We start from the raw sequence: 27,699 nt of genomic DNA on the forward strand, positions 1-27,699 counted from the left end.
CTGTGGTGGAGCAGGCCTGCAGAAAGAGGAACTACCAGACTTTCTGTACAACTGCTGACTGTGGAAAGTGTCACGGCTGAGATAAGTCGAAACCGTGAAGAAGTTCTCATGACCTCCTTACAGGAGAGGCACCTACAGCAGCACTAGGCCTTGTGATCCGTGGGGGTGAGCCCTGGTCAAGATGTAGACAGCAGGGGACATTCGAGGACCACAAGGTGTCATCGTGAAGGACAGAATGAGGAAGATGGTGATGATCCTTATCTGCTGTTGTATCAAAACAGAACATGCTTTGCATGGAAAGAGAAGTACGCATGTCCACTGGAGCAAGTTGTTAGCTATAGGCCGGATAACCAAAAAAGTAAAAGACGTCCACTAGCTGGGCTACGTTTGAAATGTTCGGGTCCATGCCCAGTTAGAAACCGGGTTTCTGTGAATAAAGTGCCATGTAAACCCCTTACTCCAGTTCCAGAAAATGGAGTTAACACACATTGATTTCTCCACAGCTAACCCAGTTGAGGACAAAGAAATCCCCAACTGTAGCCCGGTAAAGGTTTACATGGCCACATCACCGGGTTATAGTTAAGGATTCCGGAGTCTGTGCCTGCGCATGCGTTAGCCTCACACAAGTTCTCAGTGGCATCCACAAACATCAACTTCCTGAGGCAAACGTTCAGGTGATCGCATTATTCCTTCTCCAGGTGGAGATAATCCGTCTCAGTTTTGCATCTACTGCATAAGATTCTGCTCCAGGAATTCCAGTTTTTCCCAATGCACATCATGCTGAGCAGGAATGCAAGAATAAAGTTGGCCCGAGTTACTCCATTACTTTAATTCAAGAAACCCTATATTCATTATCCTCTCAAGAGTCTCCATCCGTGGAGCAATATTTTAGACAAAATACAATATGTAAAAAAAAAATAACTGTGACAATAAATACATTAAAAACATTTTAGTATTTCAATATTTCAGTAACACCACATACAACATGAAATACGCCGTGAAAGGAAGGCTGTCAAAGTCTGGAGGGCGGGCTCTTAGCGTGTGCCGTGCTTTGATTGGTGAATCGTCGGTGGTGGGTAAGCGCAGGATTCCCGAGGCAAGCAAGCACAGCGCATGCTCCGAGTTGTGGTTCTCTGCGTCTGTGTGGGTTACAAGCGCTACGGCAATTCAAAAAGCCCTCAATTCCTCCTCCTCCTCTTAAGATTCTGCATCTGATGCGTGGTGTCTGCATATAAACGCATCACTTAAGATTTATGTGCGCTCTGCCGACAATTCACCAATCAAAGCACAGCACTCGCTAGAGCCCACAAGTAAATACGTGAAGAAATAATTAAATGCACAAAGAGGTAAGCAACAAAAGATGGATTTCATAAAGCATTTATTTATGCTCATAAATCACTGCGTTTTATTCACTGTCACTATTCATTTATTTATTATGATAGCGCTGTTGCCTCGCAGTACGGAGACCTGGGTTCAAATCCTGCGTTGACTTTGCAAGCTCTCTCCGATTTTACGTGGGTTTCCTCCCACTGCCCAAAGACATGCAAATTTGGAGGATTGGCGATGCTAAATTGGTCCGTGTGTATTCGCTGTGCAATGGACTGGCCCCCGGGGTCCAGGGTTTGTTCCCGCCTTGCGCCCTATGCTGGTCGGGGTTGACCCCAGCACTCCCCGCGACCCTGGTTCTGGATTAGGCGAGTTCGAAAGTGACGTATTTATTTGCGTCTTTATTTATTATTCGATTTATTTCACCCGAAATATCCCTACATATATCATAATGCTATCCCTGCTCCTGGAAAATCCAACAAGAACCAATAAGTCCTGGCGCCCCCGGTGTCCTTTTCCAGGGAGGTCCCATTTCTCCGGGCGGAGACCGCGGACATTTTTCGCCCATTCGTTTTTTTCATTGAGCAGCTGATAAAGAAGGGGTCCCCCTTATCACCTCTCTCACGTCTGCCACGCTCACCAGCAGGTCGAGGTCCACTCTGGCGCCCTTTTAATAATGTCACCCGCCGAGCGTGCGAGCTCGGTTACCGACCGTGGATTGTGGCAGCGCTGTGATGGAGGCGGCCCGAGCTGGTGGGGCTGGTGCCTCCGTGCCATCACTCTTTACTTGTATCGTAACTCCTTGATCAGTTTACTGCCGTCTCAGGCAGGCGGGCAGACCCAACGTGCAGACAAAATATTATCCAATATATCAACACTCAGCTGCTGCCATGGCAACAAACGGCAGCTAAAATTAGACCTCCAACCAACTTTGATGTCACAGTGTAAGTGGGAGAGAAGGGAGGCGGGTCGGCGAGGAAGGCGAAAACGATCAGAAGCTATCGTGACCGACCTCTCGCCTCTTGTTACCCGGCCAGGATTCTCCGTTTTTGTAACCCTGGCCGGGGTGATTTGTAGCTTCATCAGAAGCACACGTCGCTACCTTAAACTGCTGCGCATCAAATATTAAAAATGCATATGCTCCGAAAATATTCCCGACACCAGTGGAATACGTTACATAACGAGAGACGCGCCGGCAGCCACAAAGGCTCACGGACCACCAACACCCCCTTTCATTACAACAACAAAGAAAACATCCACAGCTGAAGTGCGCCGACAAAGCACGTGACGGCGATGTGTTAGTGGCGCTTCAGTCCGCGCGCCGAGCCGACAGACTCCACTGGAGACGCGGGTTCAACACACAGCTGTCTGCGACTGTGCGCGGATTGTCTCCGGGACAACCCTGCCCTCCTGCCGCAGGCACTAATGTGAATCGTTGACGGTAAGCAGACTCAATGAAGGTGGGGGGCTGGCGACCCCCTGGCACAGTTTACTTCTTCCTGACTGGGAACGCATTGCAGGGCTCAGGCTCCATGCGACCCCGTAAGTTGGGAAACGAAAAAAAAAAAAAAGTGCCAAAGTGCTTATGCAGGGAGATACCATCAGGGAACCCATTTTTGGCTGCCAAAAGATGAATATTTATTTAGATCTGTAACGGGTCCCATAAATAAACATGAGGAGATAATGGTAACTTTGCAAAAAAGGTCCTTCATTGCAAAAAATTCAGGTTTTGATTTGTTAGCATCCTGCTACGTAGCCTACTATACATGAAGGGGCCTAAAGCCCCACCTTCACCACCCCACACACAATCCTCCGCAGAATGAAACGCTTCTGTGTCAGGCAACTGCTCAACCCACTAAAGAGCCACTTAAGAACGTCGAAGAGTGCCAGGATTGGGCGTCTGAATTCTAGTCACCCACAGCTCCGCACTGGAAATAAATAGGACGAGTATGAGGCCTTTGATCATTTAATCGTTTTTAGTCAATCAATATTCATTTCATAAAGTTCGACCATCCGCCGTATTAGTGCAGCCCCTCATATATATATATATAAAAATCCCCATAAATGTGGCACAGTACACCCTGACCCTGCACTTCGTGACTGGGATGGATGTGTTGCAGTTTGCATTTCGTATTCTAAAACAGCGGGATACAAAGATATGAAAGGTGCCATATAGAATAGCCTTTACTGTCATTGCACTATGTACAACAAAATTTACTGGTAGCTCCCAAAAAAACATACATCTGAATATAAACAGAAGCACAGCCTGTGCCAACTATTATGTGAATTTCCCCTTGGGATTAATAAAGTATCTATCTATCTATCTAACTACAGTATACAAAACCAATCCATTAAGAATAAGAAACATCCTATAATAGATAAATAGACTGACAGAAGAGACTCGGATAATAAATTGACCCTCTAATAACAAATACTGTATATAGACAGGAGATGCACTTTAGAATAAATAGATATGAAAAGGCACTATATAACTTATAGATAGAAATGTATGAAAGGCACTACATGGTAGATAGGAAAAACATGCTGATGAAATGCACATTATAAGAGACACATGGAGAGATAGTTATGAACTTTGAACTTCCTTTCCCAAGGGGTCTTCCATTTTTTTCCCCCCCTATAAGGGGTTTGTTTTTTTGGGGAGTTTTTCCTTGTCTTCTTAGAGAGTCAAAGCCCCCCCCCACACATCCCTAAGGCGACAACAACAAAAGTGGAGACCAAGGAAGATTGATTTTCTTACTCCGTCAGTCCATTCATTTTTTTTATCCACTTCAGGCTTTGTGTGACCAAAGGCCTGCTCAAGACAGCATCGGGTACAAGAGAGAAGTGGACACTCACAACGTACCTTGACGTATGTGAACACCCTACTGACCTTTGTTTTAGTCAAATAAAAATAACCGATTGGGGAAGAGGTGTACAACAAAGGGGGGCTTCGTGGAAATTGCATACTGGAAGGTGAACCTAACCGAGGGTCTGCTGAGCTGTGAGGCAGCAGTGGTGGAAATTGTGCTGCCATTTAGATATTCAAATCAATTCAAATCGAGTTTATTCCCTCATAATCCCTTTACAAGCTCACAAAGTGAGAAAAGACATCTCTATTATAATAAAAAAAATCCTGGACCAAGACGTACTCTCACGTCCCGTGAGACGAGACTTTGTTCCAAAATACTTAACCAGGCTGGAAATAAAATACAAAGAGTAGATGGAAAAAAAAAAAAAAAAGTAGAATGTTGTAAAGAATTCAAAAACGTTGGCGCAATACACACGCGGAGCAGGTTAGAGATAATGGAAGTGCAAAAATTTGAAAGTCTCAAAAAAATGATAGTAAAGATCGCATTAGCGCAAACAAACGGAAATTATTACTCGGTGAAATAACGGAACAGCGAAAAGAGATCAAATATATGGTTTGGCTTTAAACTTGAAGTCGGAGACTTGTAGATCGTGTAATTCGTGTTGCCATCAGGGAAAAGTCATGTTGCCTCCTAATGAAGAGGCGTATCTGTGAGAATTAAAACAATTGTTGTTTGGTGAAAGTGAAATCCACATACGCGAGCGGCAGAGACGAGAAGCGAAGCGAGCAGGGAGTGAAGGCCCATAGTAGTATTAGAATAATAATAATAATCAGTTATTTGCTTCAGAGCCATTTTGGTCCAAAACCTGGTATCGAAACCAAAGTCAAATCCAACCCTAACTACAGACGAGACGCTGGGATGTGGTGGTGACGGTGCAGAAGGACTGCTTGCCTAGAAGTTCCATCTACAAGGAAAGCTGGATTTCTTACATCGTTTGATTTTGTGAGGCAATCCATATCAGTTATAAAGATTCAGTGATGAAAATTTCAGTCATTCCATCCATTTTTACTTTCTTGTATACAAAGCATTGTAAATCGTCCAAAGATTCAATGTTGAGATTTTGATGAATCTCGACGTTTTAAACCTCCCCGAGTTTGAAAATACCATTTTTGGAATGATGTGTGCGTGTCTGTGTGTTAACACGATAACTTGAGTGCGCCTTCACTTCGGTCAACCACATTTTGCATACAAGTATTAGGTACAGAGCGTAGATTTCTATCAATTTCCGGGCTACTTCTGGTACTTTACCTTTTATTCACTCGGCTGCAGAGGTGGGCACAAAGCTGGAATCAACTCTAGACAGGTTGCCCGTTCATCACATGGCACACCTACTCACCCCAGTAGAGAGTCACCATTTAACTGACAACGCAAATCTGTGGGACATGGAAGACAAAAAACCTCTAAGGACTGGAGCCTATCCCAGCAGCAATGGGCACAGAGCAGGGTCATTTGTACATCACAGGGCACACTTACCCACACCAGGCCAGTTTGGAGACATCATTTAACGTACAATGCAGATTTATAAAAGGAAGGTGATTAAAAAAAAGTTTTTGAATTGAGACTGAAGCCAATCCCAGCAGCAATGGGCACAAAGCAGAAGCCAACCCTGGACTTGGCAGTAGACCATCACAGGGCACACTTACCCACACCAGACCAGTTTGGAGACCTCATTTAACATAAAATGCACAATGTTGGGTAATGGAAGGAAAAAAAAAAAAAAGGACTTCAATGACGGCTGAAGCCAATCCCAGTAGCAATGGGCACAAAGCAGGAGCCAACCCCATACTGGTTGCCCATTCATCATATGGCACACATACTAATTTATAGTTATCATTTAACCTAAAGCGCATTATCTTTGAGAAATGGCAAAAAAAAAACAAAACTTTGGTATATATTGTTGAAACTCTCAGGGGCAATGGGCACAAAGCAGGAGCCCACCCTGGCTGGGACACCTATTTATTACACATTCACCCATTCGGAACCAAGTCAGGGGCTCCATTTAATCTAAAGCATGCGTCTTTGGAATATGAGAGATGCAAACGTAGTTTCAGTGTCAACTGAAGCCAATCCCAGCAGCAACGGGCACAAAGCAGGAAACAGCCCTGGACTTGGCACTAGACCATCACAGGGCACACCTACCCACACCAGACCAGTTTGGAGACCTCATTTAATATAAAATGCATAACGCTGGGTAATGGGAGGAAAAAAAAAAAAAAGGACTTTTCAATGGAGTCTGGAGCCAGTCCCAGTAGCAATGGGCACAAAGCAGGAGCCAACCCCGTACTGTTTGCCCATTCATCATATGGCACACATACAATTTATTTTTGTATAGCCCAAAAATCACACAAGAAGTGCCATAATGGGCTTTAACAGGTCCTAACTCTTGACAGCCCCCCAGCCTTGACTCTCCAAGAAGACAAGAAAAAAACTCCCCCCCCAAAAAAAAAACCCTTGTAGGCAAAAAAAAAAAAAAATGGAAGAGACCTTAGGAAAGGCAGTTCAAAGAGACCCCTTTCCAAGTAGGTTGGGTGTGCAGTGCATGTCAAAAAGAAGGGGGTCAATACAATACTAATTTGGAGTCACCATTTGACCTAACCATCTTTGAGAAATGGCAAAGAAGAAAAACACTGGTATACAGACTGAAGCAAATCTCAGTAGCAATGGGCACAAAGCAGGAGCCAACCCTGTACAGGGCAGCCTTGCCCACACCAAGCCAATTTAGAGCCTTCTATTCACCTAAAATGCACATCTTTTGGAAATGGGAAAGATATCGAGTTTGGTCATGGAGACTGATGCCAATCCAAGCATCAATGGGCCTTTAGGGCAGAGTGGTGGCTCTGAGGCGAAGGATCTGTGCTGGTATCTGGAAGGTTGCCAGCCTGAATCCCCATTGCTGCCAAAAGAGATCCTACTCTGCTGACCTCTTGAGTTAAGGCCCTTAACCTGCAATTGCACCAGGGGGTGCAGTACAATGGCTGACTCTGCACTCTGACCCCAAGGGGTAATCGAAAATGTACTGTACTGTAATACTAGAAACTGTATGAGGCAAAATAAAGAACAAAAAAATAAATAAATAGATAAATAAATATAAATAAATAAATGAGCCAACCTGAGACTGGTTCCCCATTCATCACATGGCACACCTACCAGTTTAGAGTCTGATTTATTCAACTTTACTTTTATAAGAACTGTTCAATATATTATCAATTTGATTTGTTGTTAATGGTTCTTTAATGTACATAATATAAAAATATAATCATTGTCCCGCGGTTTACTCCTCAAATATGCATCCCCATATCTGAGTATACAAGAAAGTCGAAGGGAGGGCACTCGCGATTTTATGAACCCACATTTTCCATGTCGGGAGTGAGGGAGAGCAAACCACCCATGAACCGCACCGTCACAGAAGCAGCTGTAAAGGTGAATAATCGAGAGATATTCACACAGGCCTAGCAAGACGCCGTCGGCTCGAGTCGATGGTCATTTCTTACGCAGCACAGCATGGTGGGCATTAGTCCTGACCAACACTCCGGAGTGAACAATGCATGTCCTGAACTCCTCACACACACAGTCGGTATCCCGTTATAACCTCCTTCTTTCGGCTGCTCCCATTTGGGGTTGCCATTGAGGATCATCTTCTTCCATATCTTTCTGTCCTCGTCATCTTGCTCTGTCACACCCATCATCTGGATGTGCTCTCTCACCACATCCATAAATCTTCTCTTAGGCCTTCCTCTTGCCTGGCAGCTCTATCTGGAGAAGATCCCTTTATAATAATGATAATAATAAATACAGGACAGCAGATCCAAAACTAACAAGGACAAGCCTAGAGAGTCCCAGTGCCACAACAGTGTTTGGGGAGCGTTCTCTGCTGACGTTTTCAGTCAAAGATCTGACAGATTTAAAGAGGCCAAGCCAAGCCTGTGGCTGTTTTGGGGTTGCTAGAAGTGAATACCCTCAACGTAAAAACGCGACTTGTGTCACACAAATTGTGGAAGGAGCTTAGCGTGATGGAAGAATGAGAAAACAATAAGACGACTGGAGGATCAAGCAGCACACAGCGACCCCGAGTGTAACGGCATTGAGCGGCGGGCACAGCGCGATTAACTCGACGGGCATGCGAGTCAAAGTCCAGGATGCAGAAGGAAAGAGCGAGAACGAGAGAGAGAGATAGAGACACACACACACAAATGCACGGGGACACTCGAGACGAGCGTCAAATAGTCGAGACTTCTGGCTGCTTGAAAGAAAACACAGCCTTTACATCCTTACAGAAGAAGGCTGCCACTTGGCAAAGCGACGTCCGCGACGTGATCGACGTCGAGCTTCGTTTTTCTTATGGTGACAATACAAGAATGTGTTGCCAAAAAGCTCCACTCGCTCTGGAGGAGCCATCAGAGGTCACACAATACAAGTAGAAATGAAAGATGGGAGAATTTACAGTAGAAAACCCATCAGGCGTCTCAGCAGCCCCTTATTCGTTAACTTGGCTTCATTTGTATTGCCAGTTTTGGACTGTCTAGTGTAATATCAAAGGTCTCTCTGCACAGAATACAGGTGCATCTCAACAAATCAGAATATCATTGAAGAGTTCATTTATTATTTCAGTCATTCAATTCAAAAAGTGAAACTCGTATAAATTCATTACACACACACACACACACACAGAGTGATGTATTTCAAGCGTTTATTTCTTTTCATTTTGCCGATTATGGTTTACGGGTAATGAAAGCCCAAAATTCAGTATCTCAGAAAATTGGAATATTGTGACAAAGTTCCATATTGTAGACCAGTGAAAGGCAACCTTTTTAAAGTTGCGGCGCACGAAGTCCAAAAATCTTCTTTCGCGGCGCACCGGAGGGTCTGCCCATAAATAAAGTCGCGACGACACAATCACCAATAAAAACAGTTCATTTTACAAGTTTGAAAGACATTTTATTAATAACGGAATCAAAGGATAAATCTTAAATTTAATTCATGTGAACGTTGAGACTGTTTTTCAGCACATATGAGATTGCGAGGATCAATTTCAAAAAGACAGACGCGCATTTCTTTGTCGATCATTTGAAGTCTCTCGCGTTTCTTAGACTTCATTTCCGTTATCTGTTTTTCCAACATTAAAAAAAATAAATATTTTAACATTATCTTTTTAATCAACCAAAAGTTCAAAAATACTAGCAATTTTAAATATTTTACAAATGTTTTCGCGGCGCCCCGGTTGCCCGACAATGTTGTAGACTGATGGAGTCGCAACTCCACTCGGCTGACTGACCCAGAAAGCCCGGAGCCAGCCTTGAAATGGTCTCTCAGTCTGCTTCAGTAGGCCACACCATCATGAGGAAGACAGCTGACCTGACAGACGTCCAAAAGACACTCACCGAGACCCTCAACTCCACAAAGGAGGCTAAGCCACAAAAGATCATTGCTAAAGAAAATTAGAATACATTTTTTTTTAATTCTTTATTTATTTCTCATGTGCATCGTTATACAGGACAACACGCAGTGAAATGCATCTTTTTCGCATACCCCTTGGGGTCAGATCGCAGGGTCCGCCATTGTACAGCACCCCTGGTTAGGGGCCTTGCTCAAGGGCCCAGCAGAGTAGCATCTCTTTTGGCAGTGACGGGGATTCGAACCGGCAACCATTACATAGGACCAGTAAAAAAAAAAAAAAAAAAGAAGATTTTTAATACAGAAATGTCGGCCTACTGAAGAGTCTGTCCATGTACGTACGCACACAATACTTAGTCGGGGCTCCTTTCGCCTGAATGACTGCATCAGTGTGGTGTTGGCATGGAGGCCATCAGCCTGTGGCACTGCTGAGGTGTTATGGAGGCCCAGGATGCTTTGACCGAGGCCTACATTGTTGGCTCTGGTGTCTCATCTTCCTCTTGACAGATGCTCTATGGCCTGGGTGTCGAACTCCAGGTTTTCATTCTAACCCGTTTCCTAATCAGTGACCAGTTTCCACTGCTAATTCACATTTTAAATAGCCCCGTTAGAAGGATTCAGTCCCCTGTATTGATTCGTTTCCTCATTAAAATGCAGCCAAACAGAAATGAGACGTGAAACGAGCCGACAGACGACCAGCTAAACTGGGGCTTCAAACGCCAACCAGTCTCTTAATGAGAAGCCAATTCTTGCTGTTAATTAAACCCGTTATTTAATTCCACGGCCTGTTGCTGCTCTCGTTCTGCCACAGCAGACATTTCCAAACCTGTCGATTTTCTATTTTTCATAAGAACATCGTCAAAGTGTTTTGGTGAGTTGAGAGATCGACCTTACCGAGACCGTCACCTTTCTTTAATTTTCAGATGCTGTGCGATGGGCACAGGCGGCAGCTCGTTTTGTGTCTCACTATTATTTAGCTGCTAATTAAAGAAGCCGATTCTTGCTGTTAATTAAAGCCCGTGATTGAAAATCAGGACTTCTTGTTGCTCCTCTCATTCTGCCACAGCAGGCGTTTCCAAAACTCTCTCTTTTTCCTGTTTTTTTTTTTTCTATGAATGCCCTCAAGATGTTTTGGTGACCCGAGAGATCGACCTCGCGGAGACCGTCACCTTTCTTCATTTTCAGATATTGTGTGACGGGCACAGGCGGGCTGCTCGGGTGGTGGCTGGGTTTCGTGTCTCGTGATTGTTTGGCTGCTAATTAAAAGGAAAAACGAAACAAAGGGGTCTGAGACAAGTGAATTAAAACAAAAGAAGTTAATTAGCAGCAACAACTGGTCACTAATTAAGAAGATGGTGAGAATGAAAACCTGCAGCCACTGCGGCCCTCCAGGACTGGAGTTTGACACCCCTGCTTTGGAGTCTGTGGGGGATTAGGTCAAGCGAGTCCGCTGACCAACCAAGCCCAGTGATACACACCATGGTCACTAAACCAGGTGTTGGTATTCTAATTTAATGAGATGCACCTGCCTCTCCGTTATAAAAGAAAATCTTGAGACGAGACGACCGCCAGGAGATTTTTTTTCAAGTCCCGCCCTCCTCTCCACCATTTCCAGTTCACGGCCCACGCCTGCCATCCTCTCACCTCTCATGATTTTGTCAGACTCCGTTCCTGCGCTCTCAGCTCTTATAAATTTTGACCTTTTCCCCCACACTTTAAAAGTTCCCAATAAAAGGAGACGCAAATGTTATTGTTGAATTTCATCCTGAAGGGTTATCAGCAGAAGAAACGAGTACACGGGCAATCCTAGCAACGAGAAACGATGAAGTCAAACGCATTAACGGCAAACATGTCGATCGGTGACACGGCAAATTGGTTAAATGCGTATCAATAGGGTCTGCCGAAACAGTTGGTGGTGAAAACATCAACTTGCAATATCATGAAGAATATCTACAACCGTTAACACCCTCTGGTCTTCCACCGGCCGAACTACTGGACAAAGAAGGACGTACCGTAATGTTATTACAGAATTTATTTAGTGTGCGAGTGATGGGCTATGCAATACGACAACATCGGTTGTATTCAAAACTAGTCGAACAATTCTGACAGGTAAACTTTTAACAGGCGACCAGAAAGGTAATGTAGCACACCATCAGGGGAATAACATTAGACCCCAACGGAGATCTCGACACGCCATTCGTATTGAAACGTTCACAATGGAAGTACAGGCCAAAAGTTTGGACACACCTCCTCCTCCTCATTCAATGTGTGTTCTTTATTTTCATGACCATTTACAATGGTAGATTCTCACTGAAGGCATCAAAACTACGAATGAACACATGTGGAGATATGTACTTAACAAAAAAAGGTGAAATAACTGAAAACACGTTTTATATTCTAGTTTCTTAACAATGGCCACCCTTTGCACACTCTCGGCATTCTCTCGATGAGCTTCAACAGGTAGTCACCTGAAATGGTCTTCACTTCACAGGTGTGTCTTATCAGGGCTATTTAGTGGAATTTCTTGCTTTATCAATGGGGTTGGGACCAGCAGTTGTGTTGTGCAGAAGTCAGGTTAGTTGGACGCTCATTTATTTTTCAACAGGACAACGACCCCAAAACGCACCTCCAGGCTGTATAAGGGCTATTTGACCAAGAAGGAGAGTGATGGAGTGCTGGAAATGGTCATGAGAATAAAGAAAAGACATTGAATGAGGAGGAGGAGGGTCCAAACTTCTGGCCTGTACTGCAAGTCCAAACACGGAATCAAAACTCAAAGCGATCTTGACGGAAAGTTCATTCAAAAAAGTTTTACAGTCAAAGTGTAAGTTTAAAAAGTATTTGCGTGTTCATTTCAAAGCCAAACAGAACAAAAAAATATGTTACGCAACGAATGACTCTTAACACAACATGAAACGATTTTAATTTATTACCTTTTACTATTTTTTTCCCGTTCGCTGTAACGTCAAGTAGTTAGGTCTATTATGCATATGTGACAATTCCCTGAGTGGAGTCTGCATGTTCTCCCCGTGTCTGCATGGATTTCCTCCCACAGTCCAAGGACATGCAGGTCAGGTGTATTGGCGATCCTAAATTGTCCCTAGTGTGTGCCCTGTGGTGGGCTGGCGCCCTGCCCAGGGTTTGTTTCCTGCCTTGCGCCCTGTGCTGGCTGGGATTGGCTCCAGCAGACCCCCCATGACTCTGTGTTAGGGTATGGTGGGCTGGACACCAACTGACTGACTGACATAGTAATCGGTTTAAATTTTACATCCGCTTCCCCACACGTGAGCGGCAGACCACAAAGTGGCTAGCGTGTAGTGCCCGCCCCGTGGGTTGGCAAGTGAATCGAGCAGCGGGCAGAGCCCCCTCGTGATTATTAAAAACTGCTTTACCCTCCTTGTCCCAACTCTTTTTATTTATGGGGAGCCATTCTCATGCTCCTGGCACTGTAAAAGGCACACACTAATAAATGCCAGGCAGGCCCTGCCAGCTCATTGCCCTGTGTGACCCCGAGTAAGTCACTGACCCCCCGCCCCGAGACCAAAAGTCAGAAAATGTAAAAAGTAACCGTGACATCCCCTGGTGCCATAATCCGCCTTGCTAATAATCGTAACCATAATGAGTACACGGCGACGACTCTCTAATATTAAAGGGTCCGCATCAGAAAAGCCATGGAGTGCACAACCTTACGACTTCTTTTCATTTATTGACGCCAGTGTGGATGTAGCTGGGGGGCTCGGGCTCTGTGTTTTGTCACACGTTATGCGAAACTTGGCCTGCTCCCCGGCGGCTTAATCCAATGCGGGGCTCCGCCAGGCAGAATGTGGGCAGTGGATGACGGCCCGCCACGCTCTCGTCAACTCAGTCCTCACACCTGGAGGCTCAGCCACTGTTTCCTTTCAGTGTTATGTCTCGTTTGTCTTTATGAATGCCCTGCTGCCTTGGGGGATTCGGGATATAAAAGTTGTAGTTTCAAGTCACATGAACAGATGGGGGGGTTACAATGACCCCATTTAAGATACAGGATTACTACAGCAAAAAAAACAAACATGTCCATCCATTAATGAACGAAGACTCTGGTGGGCTGGAGCCTATCCTAGCAGCACTGGGGTCAAGGTAAGAGCCGACCATGGATATCAGAGCACACCGGCCCACCACTCACCAACTCAGTCACTTTGACAAGAGCAGGCCATTCAGACCAACAGACTTCACGTAGACCCCCCCAGAATGACATCAAGTACACACGGTGGGGATGGGCCAGCCGGAAGACGGCAACGAGGAGTGTTGTGTGAATGAAGAATTGAGCCGAAGGTTAAAAAGGTTCAGCAATGATGTGTGGAGCAATAAAGGGAGAGCAGGAGAAGAACATGGAGGGAGCAGAAAGGAGGAGAATGTGGAGATGGACGGGTGGGGTTAGAAACGAAGGACAGAAGAAGAAAGGAGACAATCAGAGGAGCAACAAAAGTGGGAGAAGACACCCAAGAAAAGGACAGGAATGGAGGCGGAGGTGGTATGGACACGTGATGAAGATGTGGGCAAAGGAGGGATGGAGATGGGGAAGACAACAACGAGGGAGGCCAAAGCGCAGGTGTGGATGGGCAAAGTCAAGGAAGAAGATCTGAAGGATTTTTAAAAGGGTCTCATGAGGAGGAAAGGAGAAGACTGAACATAAAAGAGGAAGAAGATGATGAAGACGACCTAACACACAGATTTTTGGGACTTGGGAGCAAGCACAGAATTCATGCCTAGCAGCAGTGGGCACAAGGCAGGAATCAACCCTGGACAGGGCACCAGTCCATCACAGGGCACACTTACTGACGCCAAGCCAGTTTAACCTAAAACACATAAATTTAGGGCATGGGGGAAAAAAAATGGGAGTCCTTCTATTTATGAAGCTCATCTTAGCCGTGATGGGCACAAAGCTGGAACCATCTCTGGACAGGACGCCCGTTCATCACATGGCACACCTACTCACCCCATTACTGTTCAACTGAAAATGCAAAAGTGTGGTGCATGGAAATCAAAAAACCTCCAAGGACTGGAGCCTATCCCAGTAGCAATGGGCACAGAGCAGGGTCATTTGCACATCACAGGGCACACTGACCAACACCAGGCCATTTTGGAGACATCATTTAACATACAATGCATATTTATGGGAAGGCGATTAAAAAACACAAGAGTTTTTGAATTGAGACTGAAGCCAATCCCAGCAGCAATGGGCACAAAGCAGAAGCCAACCCTGGACTTGGCACTAGTCCATCACAGGGCACACCTACCCACACCAGACCAATCTGGTGACCTCATTTAACATAGTGGGTAATGGGAGGGGGGAAAAAGGACTTTTCAATGGAGACTGTAGCCAATCCCAGTAGCAATGGGCATAAAGCAGGAGCCAACCCCATACTGTTTGCCCATTCGTCACATGGCACACATACTAATTTATAGTCAGCATTTAACCTAAAGTGCATATCTTTGAGAAATGGCAAAAAAAACATTGGTACACAGACCGAAGCTCTCAGGGGCAGTGGGCACAAAAGCAGGAGCCAACCCTGTACGGGGCTGCCTTGCCCACACCAAGCAAATTTAGAGCCTTCAGTTCACCTAAAATGCACATCTTTTGGAAATGGGAAAGATTAAGTTTGGTCATGGAGACTGATGCCAATCCAAGCATCAATGGGCATTTAGGGCAGAGTGGTGGCTCTGAGGCTAAGGATCTCTGCTGGTATCCGGAAGGTTGCCACCCAAAATGCCCTTTACTGCCAAAAGAGATCCTACTCTGCTGGCCCCTTGAGTTAAGGCCCTTAACCTGCAATTGCTCCAGGGGGTGCAGTACAATGGCTGACCCTGTGCCCTGACCCCAAGGGGTAATCGAAAACTGACAATTCCTAATACTAGAAACAGTATGAGGCAAAATTAAAAAAAAGAAAAAGGAGGTGCCAACCCTGGACTGGTCGCCCATTCATCACATGGCACACCTACTACTTTAGAGTCATTTAACAGAAAGTGCATATCTCAGAGACGAAAAAAAAAAAAAAAAGTTAGTTAATTGAGACTGAAGCCAATCCCAGCAGCAATGGGCACAAAGCACAAGCCAACCCTGGACTTGGCACTAGTCCATCACAGGGCACACCTACCCACACCACACCAGTTTAGAGACATCATTTAACATAAAATGCACAATGCTGGGTAATGGGAGGAAAAAAAAAAAAAAAAAGGACTTTTCAATGGAGACTGAAGCCAATCCCAGCAGCAATGGGCACAAAGCAGGAGCCAACCCTGGACGGGGCAGCCTTGTCCACATCATGCCAATTCAAGTTAACTCTAACGATTTTGGGATATCCAGTCCCCCCCCCCTCCCGAGACAGGCCTCAGCGCTCATCTCTGCGCCAACGCCGGCACAAAACAAGCAGCGCCAGCCTTGTGTTAAAACAGTTAGCGGTCAAGCTACTGCAGGAATCCTAGGGTGACCGAAGAGGAATGTAGATCGACGTGTACGCAGGGCTGGTTTCTTAATTTGTAGAGCAACGAGGGAGATTACGCAACGTGGGTGAGACGCCGGCTTGGCACGATGGGCGGGGGCATGCCCTGCAGCTCCTTGAGGTCACTGACAAAGAGCTGAAAAGAATTAGAGCTCCTCCAGCGAGTGCTTTATTGGAAAGTGATCTCCCTGCCAGAGGCATTGTTGCTCGAGACACATCAGGGCTCGGCTTTCTCTCACGTGGCCCTGCTTAGGTGCAGAGAGAGGCACACAGTCTGCGCTGCTCACGTGGAGGCGACACGAACTGCCTTCTCTCCGCTCGTTTCACTGCCAACACTTCTTTGGGGGTACTGGCCCACCCTGGGCAGCACACGGGTACAAAAATAAATCGGCCGACACAGCTACTGGGGCAGGTGAAATGGGAAAGGCCAACAACTGGAACAGCAGAGTCACTTCTGGGTTGGCCTTAAAGGTCATAACCTGAAAGAGGAGTAGTCCGACGAAACACGATAATCGAGAATTGAAACAATCAGGGGCCAACATTTGGAAACGTGGATCAGTCCAACTCAAAGGTTCAACGGTAGAAGAAATAAGAAGGTACGGCTTGGTGGCACAGCAGTTCGCTCCAGAGTCCCAAGCAGGTTTGTTTACTCCTGGTATGCCAGTTTCTAAACGCATGCTGGATGACTCTAAATTCATACATAATGCATTCTCTGGTCATCTTATTATATATGGCAGGATTGGTTCACCCGAATTAAAGGGGGCGAGACAAGATTTGTGAATTCATTCATAATTTTGCTCACTCATCCATGCGTTTTTCCAATCCACTCTAATCCAATTCTACAGGCAAGGGGGAGACGCAGCCCATCCAGATCACAATGCAAGGACCGTTGCTACAAAAGAACCCAGGATGGCATTAGCGGGTCACATGGTGGCATGGCGCTGTACTACCTTATACTGTGCCAGTAAAAAAGTCTTCACCCACTTGGAAGTTTTCGCATTGTATTGTTATACAACATTAGAGGATGTAATTTGGCTTGTTTGACGCCAACCACCCGAAAGAGACGCTTCAATGTCAAAGTGAAAATGGACCTCAGTAAAGCTTGAAATAATGGGCTGTGTAAGTAGCCACCCCTTTGTGCCAGCGTCACGGACTATGCAAAGGTGTCCGACAGCACGGAGAGGGGATGTCTTTGGAAGCTTCGGAGACACCACGTGGTTACAAAGTTAGGAAATCGCTTGAAGGGCGGACACACAAAGTCATCCATGGTGGACAACTCGCCAAGTGAGAACCAGAGGAAGGCACGGCTGCCAACTGCCCGTGGGGCGACTTGATTATGAAGTCATCAGCAACTCGGACACGGAATGGAGGATCTGGACTGGACTCGATGATCTTGAATTAATGGTTGACCTGGCAATGTCCCAGGATGGGTAGAAGGCACAAGATAGATAAAGAGAAATGAAAGGCACTATATAACAAAGACAGATGGATGGAAATGAAAGGGTGAACCGAACCGGGTATACATATACACAATAATGACAGTAATAATAATAAAATAATAATAATAATAATAATAATAAATAAGAACAGATGGCCAGGAGACACATACAGCCATGTGAAAAAACTAAGTGCAGCCCTTGGACATTGGGGGTCTCGCTCACCAGATCTGAACAGATCATGCACACAGTGACCTGCCTGAACAAAATGACACGTCACGTTGTCACTAGGGACTTCTTAACGCAGGGGCACATCGGGCAGCTGCCCGGGGGTCCCACGACTAATCTATGTATGGTTGCGACTTGCTGAGTGGTTGTGTAGGTAGGGGGCCCCCAGTGCACTGCTTTAATGCGGTTAACATGGCCCTGATAATCTAAATCAGCGGTTTTAAACCGGAGGTCTGTGGACCCCTAGGGGACATCCATGGATGGGTTTCAGGGGGTCCGTGAGGGCCATATAAACATTAACATTTTTTATTCACCATACGGCCCGGTACTGTTGATTTAGAGTTGATTTGGTAGAAGATCCGTTTTAATTTGCACAAGAGGATTGCATTTCATAATTATAATGAGTGGCCATTACTTTTTTGATTGTTCACCTTAAAGTTTAGTAATACTTTGTGTATGTGATGTATGTGTGAGGCAATCAAGTCTCGATAAATAAAGTACATTATACTCATTGCGCGATGTGAATATTTCTAGGGAAGGGGGTCCATAGCTTTCATCAGATTCTTAAAGGGGTCCGTGACTCCAATGAGGTTAAGAATCACTGGCCTAGATGTTCAATGGCCAACTGTAGTCCTTCCTGCTCCAATGGCAGCAGACTTCTGCTTCTTATCAATTCATTCATTCATTATTAAACAATTTTATTTAACTTGACTCCTCGGCCTGTTTGTCTGGGTCAAATCTTACAACTGATTTTAAACATCTTGCAAATGAAGGAATTTTGTAAGGATGAGGGCTCAAAAGTTTCACCGAGTCGATGTCAAGAGACTGCAAAAGGCCTACAAGAAGTCATTTCTGCTAAAGGGGGCAATGCCAGCTTCCGAGTCCAACAGTGGACTTACCTCCCCCCAAACCAAGTACATTGACCGATGATTGAAAATGAAAAACAAATAAATCCTCCTCCCGGTTCAACCGATGTCTGCCATCTTTCTCCGTCAGCACTGTATGCATGAAGATCTGCTGTCCGTCTCTCCAAACAGATGCCACAAATGAGGTTTCAGAAGGTTATGTTGTTATCACCTGTGGATTGACGATGCTAAATCAAGTACGTTTGTGTGTGTTTTCACCACATGATGGACTGGCACCCGCTCCAGAGATTCCTACCTTGCGCCCTATGCCAGCTGGGACAGACTCCAGCTTTCCCGTGACCCTGCTCAGGATAAACGGATGGATGTTATTGTTATCTGGGCCTGAAGTGGAAGACAATTACTGGTGGTACGCATTTTACAGCAAAAACAGTGACATTCAATCAAAGAGTTGGGGGTAGTTTGGATCCTCCATGAAGCTTCAAGTGTTTGGGATATTTCACCACACAACCAAAATGCAATGCCCTCTCTGGAGGAGGTCCCAGTACTTAAATTTAAAAAGTGCCATTCAATCATTTGGACACACTGACGGTCAATCATACAACAGAGAGGCTAGGAGGGGATGCGTTCACCATCAAACTCCTATCGCTACACAAGACCACCTCTTGGGGTCCCTGTGAAGATTATTTGTAAAAAGCTGCTGGTACACTAAGGAAAGGTGCCAGCACCGGTGGTATTGTTGGGAGGAGGAGTGTCCATCCCCTCATGTTCGAGCAAATACCAAACTCACCCCGATTCATGGTCCTCAGTGTGCGGCCCCTGACAGCTTTGTCTCTCCCCTCTTCCTCCTGTTATGTGTTCTGACATGCATGGACGTCTTGTGCGAAACTCCACGGAGGACTAATCCCCCACCCACGGCCGCTAAGCCCCTAATATGTGCTAAAGCGAGGGATGCTCCTGGCCAGTACTCCATATTGATACTTGAATAGGTGCTGTACTGAGTACTAGTGATCATTAGCTCTTTATTAATAGAATCTCTCTCTCTCTCTCTCTGTGCCCCCAGTGCTGCCGAAACAGACTCCGACCCTGAACTGGATTAAGCTTCCAACTACCTGCGCTGTCCGGTGACAACGGCAAGACCATCGCGTGACCGTAAGTGTGCTGCGCGTACAACGGGGACACCACGGGGACAAGACAAACACACCTGAATGCTGTCTGTTGCTATGGCAGCGCTATTTTGCGGACAGTCGTCTAGATCGATAGCGTTTCGGGAGAGGCAGCGCTTGTGGCCACTCTGCCACCACAGGCCTACGTGAATATGCACACACAGCTTCTGTAACACAAAAATGAAGGCTTCCTCAATTTTATCGTCAGAATATGTGCTCGTAGTAGCGTAGTAGAAAAAAAAAGGAAGAGCGGATGACGCACGCGCCTGCCTCGCTCGGTCTTTCCTGCCCAACTACCTGCGAGTAACTACGAGAGAACCGCTGCCCCATTCATGAGCCAGCCTGCGCGCACGCACGCATGCGTACTAAGGCACTCAGCAAGGAAGCCTCGCAGGAGTCCGATTCCTGGAAAAAAAAAGCGCACACTAGTAAAGGAGGCAGACGAGCGTGAGATCCAATCGGCGGCAGCCAATTAAAAAACGTGTATTAAACGGGTCCAGGTTTACAGCGCACGCCATGCCCCGCCCCGCGTCTATATATAGCTCCAAAAGGATTTAGCTTTAAGCGCAAGAGCATCTCGCTTTATTAGAGGGGTCGCTCGTAAAGCTGCGATCAACTGAGATTGTGTACTCCAAAGGAGCGCCGAGTGTGGAGATTAAAAACTCTTTAAAACAAAAAGTATATACAAGAGGGGTGAAAATAATAATCCGTACGCTTCAAAGCCCTACACGTCCGACGAGGTACTAAAGGGACACCCTCCTCCGTGTCTGCACCGTAAACAAATCAGCAAACAGCAGGCGCTGCATTATATAACCGGTGCGCCGAGGTGTCTGACATCATCGCTAGACAAGGAAAGGGGAGGGGGAGCTTCGGATGGGGAGGGGGGGAGCTTGGGTTAGCGTGGAGAAGAGGAGCGCTTGTGCGCCGAGGTGCTATTCAACTGTAGTATCCTCAGAGCTCAGCCCTGTCAGCGCCCCGCTCACAGCTGCGTGCGACACGCGTGTCATTAGAAACAGAATCCCCTCCCCTGCCGGGCTGCCGGGAGGTGTCATAACAGCAGGTTACCCGAAAAAGGCGACTTTTTTTTTTCCCTGAGGTAATCCCATGTATCCCAAGTGGAATGAGTGGCCGGAGCCTTGTCCTCCATGAGCCTGCCCTCCCACACTGCGCTCTCTCCCTCTCTCTCTGAGTGTTATGCACGTAACCCCCGACATACACACACTCTCTTTACACTTGTCAAAAGTGGTTGAGGGGGGAGGGGGGGTCTCTCCGAGGCAAGTGACAGTCTACTCCACACGCACTCCTTTGCCCAGCACTGGGGCACCAAACAAAAACCACTGATCGCCAAGACATTTCAAACAAATAAATAAATAAATGACCAAAAAGGAGATCCTAGGTCAGAGCGATCCTCTTCCTGGTCGTAAGCCATTTTTTTTACTTGTTAGGTGTTGCACGGCAGAATCATGCAGAAACGAGCGCAAGAGATCCTTGTTAAATTGAAAGCAATGGGGGACACTTACTGTGCGCTGTGCCAGGGGAAGTGAAGACGACGGCGGCGGCCCCTTCGTGTTGCCAGAGCGGATCTCCCTGCAGTGATAGTGGGTCCCTCTCCCCTTCTACTATAGTAGAATGATGTCTGCTGCAAAGCAAAGCGAGCGCTCTCACCCGCTGCCTCGCTCGCTCTCTCTCTCTCTCTCTCTCTCTCTCTCACTCACTCACCCTCTCTCTCTCCTCCCCCTCCTCCTCCTACTCCTCTCTCTCTCTCTCTCTGTGAATGTGTAATAGAAGCCAAATATGGAGCAGTTGGCTGCCTCTGCAATAGCTCAAGGATCCGATTCTGTGTAAGAAGGGGATGGAAGCAAGGCAACACTCTGGCGGGCGGCCAAAGAGAGCCACGGATTAATGCATACTCCAGCCAGCCTTAACCCCTTCAGGGCTACGCACTTCGCTTCTTTCAATGCTTAAAATTAGCCTCGCGGATTGGATGTCTGACTGGATTGGAGTCCGTGGGGTTAAAGTACAATTTGAAACGTCTGACCATTTGTATAATACAATCTTACATAGTAGAAGATAAACACGTGGAAAATGCGATTTCTAAAGGAAATGCTGAATGCAGGTAAGGCGTGGGGATCGAAGGCAAAAGGTGGAAGACCCAGGACCAGGGCTGCAGACACTTAGTATCCTACGAGACAGGAATAAGACGGTCAAGTGCCCTTTATGGCATCTACGCTGGCAATGGCTATGCCAATTTGTATCCGGTGTGTTCCAGCAGGGGGCGCTGTTTCGCGGTAGTTATGAGTTTGGCAAGCATTTGACTGAAAAAAAGTGGAAGGAGACATCAGGAAGAAACGAGGAAAAAAATGAAAGGATCTTTAGTAAAATACTACGTAGCTTGAGATGAAGCACACACAATTTAACAGATAGATAGAAAAGGCACTATATAATAGACAAGGCACTGTTTAGATTGACACAAAAGGCACTTTATTAATGGATAGGGAAGGCACTACAAGATAGATAGACGGACAGCCAGATAGGGCACAATACAGGCTGATACAAAAGACACAGATAGAAAGGGCATTACATAATACAGGGTGGTCCAGATCTAATTATGCAGATCCAGAGCGTCTGGATGACTTGAATTTATGTGGGGACAATTCCAGTTTGGCGCAAAGACGATTCTTCATGTCGTCAGTTTTTGCACACTTCTCGATGGTCCGGGATTTTTTGGGTGATTTTCTATGTAATAAACTTAAGTTACAGCGTAATGAAAATTGCATAATTAGATCTGGACCACCCTATAGATAGATATAATACATGGGAAATGCACTATATCAGGGTGGCAAACTCCAGGCCTGGAGGGCCGCAGTGGCTGCAGGTTTTCATTCTAACCCTTTTCCTAATCAGTCACCAGTTTTCACTGCTAATTAACTTTTTCTCCATCACTTTAAATAGCCCCGTTAGAAGAGTTCAGCCCTGAGAGATGTGAAACGAGCCAACAGATGACCAGCTAAACTGGGGCTTCAAACTCCAACCAGTTTCACTCCAATCTCTTTCTTAATGAGAAGCCAATTGTTGCTGTTCATTAAACCCGTTATTTCACTCCATGGCTTGTTGCTGCTCTCATTCTGCCACAGCACACATTTCAAAAACTGTTGTTTTTCTGTTCTTTCCAAGATCACCGTCAAAATGTTTTGGCGACCTGAGAGATCAACCTTACCAAGTCCATCACCTCTCTTTAATTTCAGGTATTGTGTGATGGGCACAGGGGAGCTGGTCATGTGCTGGCTTGTTTTGTGTCTCATTATTGTTTGGCTGCTAATTAAAGAAAAAGAAACAACTATGGGGCCTGAGTCAAGTTAATAAACAGACAATCCGCAGCAAAAAACTGGTCACTAATTAAGAAGATGGTAAGAATGAAAACCTGCAGCCACTGTGGCACTCCAGGCATGGAGTTTGCCACCCCTGCACTATAGAATACTGTATATAATTAGGCCAATGTATAGATAGATGAGAGAGAGAGAGGGAGGGAGGAGAGAGAGGGAGAGGGGGGAGAGGTTAGATGCCCGCTCTGATACAGCGCATTGCCGCACCCACCACATAAAAAAACAACTCAAGATCCCAGATTAGGACCCGAGTGCAGCCATGTGACGGGTGACACCTCAGCACCACACCAGTTCAGATGGAATGGGACAGCGTGAGGTTTTTTTTATGGTGGCTGGAGTGCCAATTCCAACTAACCCTAACCCTACAGGTTGCAGGGCTGGATGCAGATTAACATCATACTCAGGATGGAGTCTTACTCAAGGACCCAATGAAGTAGAGTCACTTTACGGGATTTGAAGCGGAAACCTTCTGATTACCAGTGCAAATCCCTAGCCTCAGTGCCACCACTCCAGCCGATGATATGAAAGGCACTTTACTAAAGAATAGATAGGAAAGGCACCATATTATAGAGAGTACATTTCCTAACCATCTATTATCTATGTAATAGATTGGCACAAACGGCACTCTAATAATGGAAATTACTTAATTTGTCCGACACCGTTATCCAAGGCAACACCGGAGATACAATTGATTGCATTTCTTTTGTGCGCCCAGTGTTGGAGCACAAGCAGGTGAAGTGACTTGCACATGGTCATACACTGTCAATGGGATCTGAACCCACAACTTCAGGGTATAAAGTCCAAAGTTTTAACCACTACACCACACTGATTGATTGATACAAATGGCAATCTGTTATTAGAGAAATAGGAAAGGCACTATATAACAGAAAAACAGATAGACAGATATGAAAGGTGTTTTATAGTAGATACATAGATTGACATGAAATGCAGGTGACACAGTGGTGGCTTTGCAGTAATAAGACCAGGGTTTGTGTCACCCACTCCCCCCCACGAGTCCTCCCAGCATGTAGTTTGCATTTTCTCCTCATGTCTGTGGGTTTCTTCAACTGATCAAGATTCCCTTTTAGGTATTAAATAAAGCCAGGATTAGATGTTTGGTGGCCTGGTCTCTTTGGTTATGTATGCGCCACAGTGGACTGGCACCCCATCCACAGCTGGGCTGCATTATGACTCGCTTCAGCGTTTTACTGGATAAAGATGGCAAGAAAATAAATGGGACCCATGGATCATCCAGTATCAAGGAATCCTTCATGCCAGTGGGTAACCCTGTAACTGCCATTATAATCAAATGTCAAGGGGATGGGTAGCCCTATAAGGGAATATGAAAGGGCACTACATACTGTAACAGATAGATATGGAAATCTCTACATAGTCAACAGAAAGGCACTATATAAACAATTGATCCCCTGTCCACCTGGTTGTTGCACATTTGGAGATTGTCCAGTCTCTCCACGTCTGGGTGGGTTTCCCCCCCCACATTTCTAAAGGTTGGTGAACTGGCGATTCCAAATTGACCCTACATGTACAGGTTAGTGGACCCTGTGATGGACTGGCAGCTTGTCGAAAACTGGCATTTTCCTCATGCCCAATAATGCCAGATTGTCACTGCAAACTTAAAGAAGACTAAGCAGGTCATGTTATTTCACTCCTTAATTAAAACTAAATGGGGACGAGATGTACGTTTTAGGCGACACCCCACTAAAAGCCAGGACTCCTCCCCAACTGAGGGTTTCCCAGAGTCCCTGGCGGTTCGGCGAGTGTTTATCGTGACTTGACTTTGTGTATTGTGATCCCTGGATCTTTGGCCCTTCCACTCTGTTTTGTTTGACTTTGCTTTGGATTTTTTATCGGGACATTGCTAGAAAGTCCTTTTTGTGCTCCATGGAGCTTCACGTTCTTACAGAGAATTTTTAGATTAATAAATCTTTTAATTTATAAAATGCTGGGGGGTTTTGACATCATTTTCCCCCTCTTGGTTACCCTTTGTATTTGTCTGCCACGGTGATCAAGCCTTTCAGTTTTTCTACACTATTGGAGGTACCTGTTATGACCTGCAGGGCTCCTATGCGTGAAAGTCCCCAAAAATATCAAAAGTGTCCACTAGTTGGAAACAAAGTGCAACAAAGTATCATTATTAATAAAATAAAAAAAAAAGATTTAAAGATCACAAAAGGAACTGCAAAGGCAGGGGGGTCCCCAGCTCCGGTCCTGGAGGACCACCGTGGCTGCAGTTTTTTTCATTCTAACCCTTTTCTTAATTGGTGCCCTGTTTTTGATGCCCATTATCCATCCATCATTCAACCCATTATATCCTAACTACAGGGTCACGGGGGTCTGCTGGAGCCAACAAATGGCGCAAGGCAAAAACAAACCCTGGGAAGGGCGCCAGCTCACCTCAGGGCACGCACACACACACACACACAGGACAATTAAGGATCACCAATACACCTAACTTACATGTCTTTGGACTGTGGGAGGAAACCCACGCAGACACGGGGAGAACATACAAACTAAATGCAAGGAGGACCCGGGAAGCGAACCCAGATCTCCTTACTGCGAGGCAGCAGCGCTACCCACTGCACCACCGTGCCGCCCTGCTGCTAATTAACTTCTTTTGAATTCATTTTAATTGACTTGTGTATTTTTAGATTTGTTCCCCTGAATTTCTTCATTCATTTCTGTTTGGGTGCCACTTAAGAGAAGAAAATGTGAAGTGAGTGAGCCAACAGAACTAATCCAGGGCCTCAAACTCCAACCAATTTCACTTAATTAAATTTAATTGACTTTCTCTTGGAGACTCAGACCCCTTAATTGTTTCTTTTTCCTTAATTTGATGTGAAACAATAATGAGACACAAAACGAACCAAAATGTGACTAGCAAACTGTGTCCTTCACACAATATCTGAAAATAAAGAAAGGTGAAGGTCTCGGGAATATTGGTCTGCTCAGGTCCCCAGTGCTCTTAGAAAAAAAGAGAAAAACAATTGACAATTTAGGAAATGAACGAGTTTAACTAACGACAAGACTCCGCCTCATTAAGCAACTGGTTGGAGTGAAATTGCTTGGAGTTTTAGGCCCTGACTTAGCTGGTCTTCTATTGGCTCACTCATTTCACGTTTTCTTTCATCGAGTGGCACCCAAACAGAAATGAATGAAGAAATTCAGGGGAACAAATCGTAAAAAAACAAGTCAATTAAAATGAATTAATTAGCAGCAAAAACAAGTTGCTCATTAAGGGTTAGAATGAAAACCGGCTGCCACTGGACTGGAGTTGCAGACCCCTGTGCTAGAGATGGGAAAAATGATCCCGAAGCATTGAAGCTTGTGTCAGTCAATCTGAAGCATAGCGAGTCGAACCACGGTGTCGGAGCTTGTGTCAAAACACCGCTGTCACGTGACGTCATCAGTGCTTCACAGTGTGCTTTATTGGATTGACAGCTTTGCCGCTAAATTAACAGGTAGCCCTTATACAATGCATCATTCTCATTCAACAATGTTGGGTTGTGAGAGACTTGGAGAGCTTTGGTGACAAATGGCGACTAACAGCATTCAAAAGTTAAATACTGTAGTATAAATGGACAAATAAAATGAACACAGATCTTTCTGACCTTATACTGGTGACTTGAGACTGAAACAGTAAGTGCTGTTTCACTTGCACTCTTGAGAGTTTGCATTGTCCTCAGTTAACCACCAGATGTCGCTGTTCATACTGGGGCTTACGCTTCAAACCTTCTAATCTTTTTAAGCACAAATAGAAAGGAAGCCGACGAGCTTCACGAGGCTTCATTTTCCCCATCACTACCCTGCGCTAAAGGGCCTGTGGGCCTTTCTCAGCCTTTATAGGGTGGAGGGCGGTCCCTTGACAGTGATGGACAGGTGACCCCACCCACGCACAAAACACATGGAACATAAAAGGAGATGCAAAGGTACATCAAAACTATGTGACCAACACGGTTAACAAGATCTTCTATAGTACACTATCGTGGCTGTCCGTTTGTCTGTCCAGGATTTTAAATCACCTGTAGCTCGCAAACCGTTTGACCGATTGACCTGAAATTCGGTACACATACATTATGTGACGTCTACTATCCGCTTTCAGGGTGATGATTGACCTTGAAGGTTATTCCTCTTTATTTTAAAATTTTATTGTAGAATTAACTCTCGACAGTGGCCAGCAGGGCAGTCGTGTGGCACATGCGTACGGGTGCCATTCTCATCCCTACCACCTTCGCCGTTCTCTTCCCTTATCTCTTCATATCTTAAATCATTCTTGAGGCAGATTGAAGACTTTAAAGTGCCAGCTTTAGTAAAAAATTAAAGAAAACGTATAAGTAACTGCAACATAAACACTGACTTAATCAGTTTTAACGCAAAAAGATGGCGATGAAAGAGGAGAAGAAGTGGGCCGCTAGGGTGGAGAGAAGAGGAGCTGCTCAGGAAGCAGCAATGGCATCAACCTCTGAGCAAACGAATGGTAAACGTACAGAGAAAGAGTCTGAAAATGCTCAGGTCAAGCGTATTCACTGCACGTTATCG

General features: G+C 45.6%; 1 protein-coding gene across 2 annotated transcripts in view; it reads right to left on the reverse strand.

Annotated features, from left to right (window-relative positions):
• The window catches only part of atxn1b (ataxin 1b), a 180,252-nt gene that overhangs the window by 148,414 nt on the left and 4,139 nt on the right, over window positions 1-27,699 (reverse strand). Inside the window, exon 1 of one of the 2 annotated variants that reach the window (XM_039737784.1) lies at window positions 21,280-21,482. The exons of the other annotated variant lie outside the window; for it this stretch is intronic. The gene's annotated coding sequence lies outside the window, so the exon portion shown is untranslated. Of the gene's footprint in view, window positions 1-21,279; window positions 21,483-27,699 lie in introns of those variants that run through there. 2 annotated transcript variants of the gene reach the window in all.

This window comes from Polypterus senegalus, chromosome 16 (assembly GCF_016835505.1).
Source record: "Polypterus senegalus isolate Bchr_013 chromosome 16, ASM1683550v1, whole genome shotgun sequence".
Lineage (NCBI taxonomy): Eukaryota > Metazoa > Chordata > Cladistia > Polypteriformes > Polypteridae > Polypterus > Polypterus senegalus.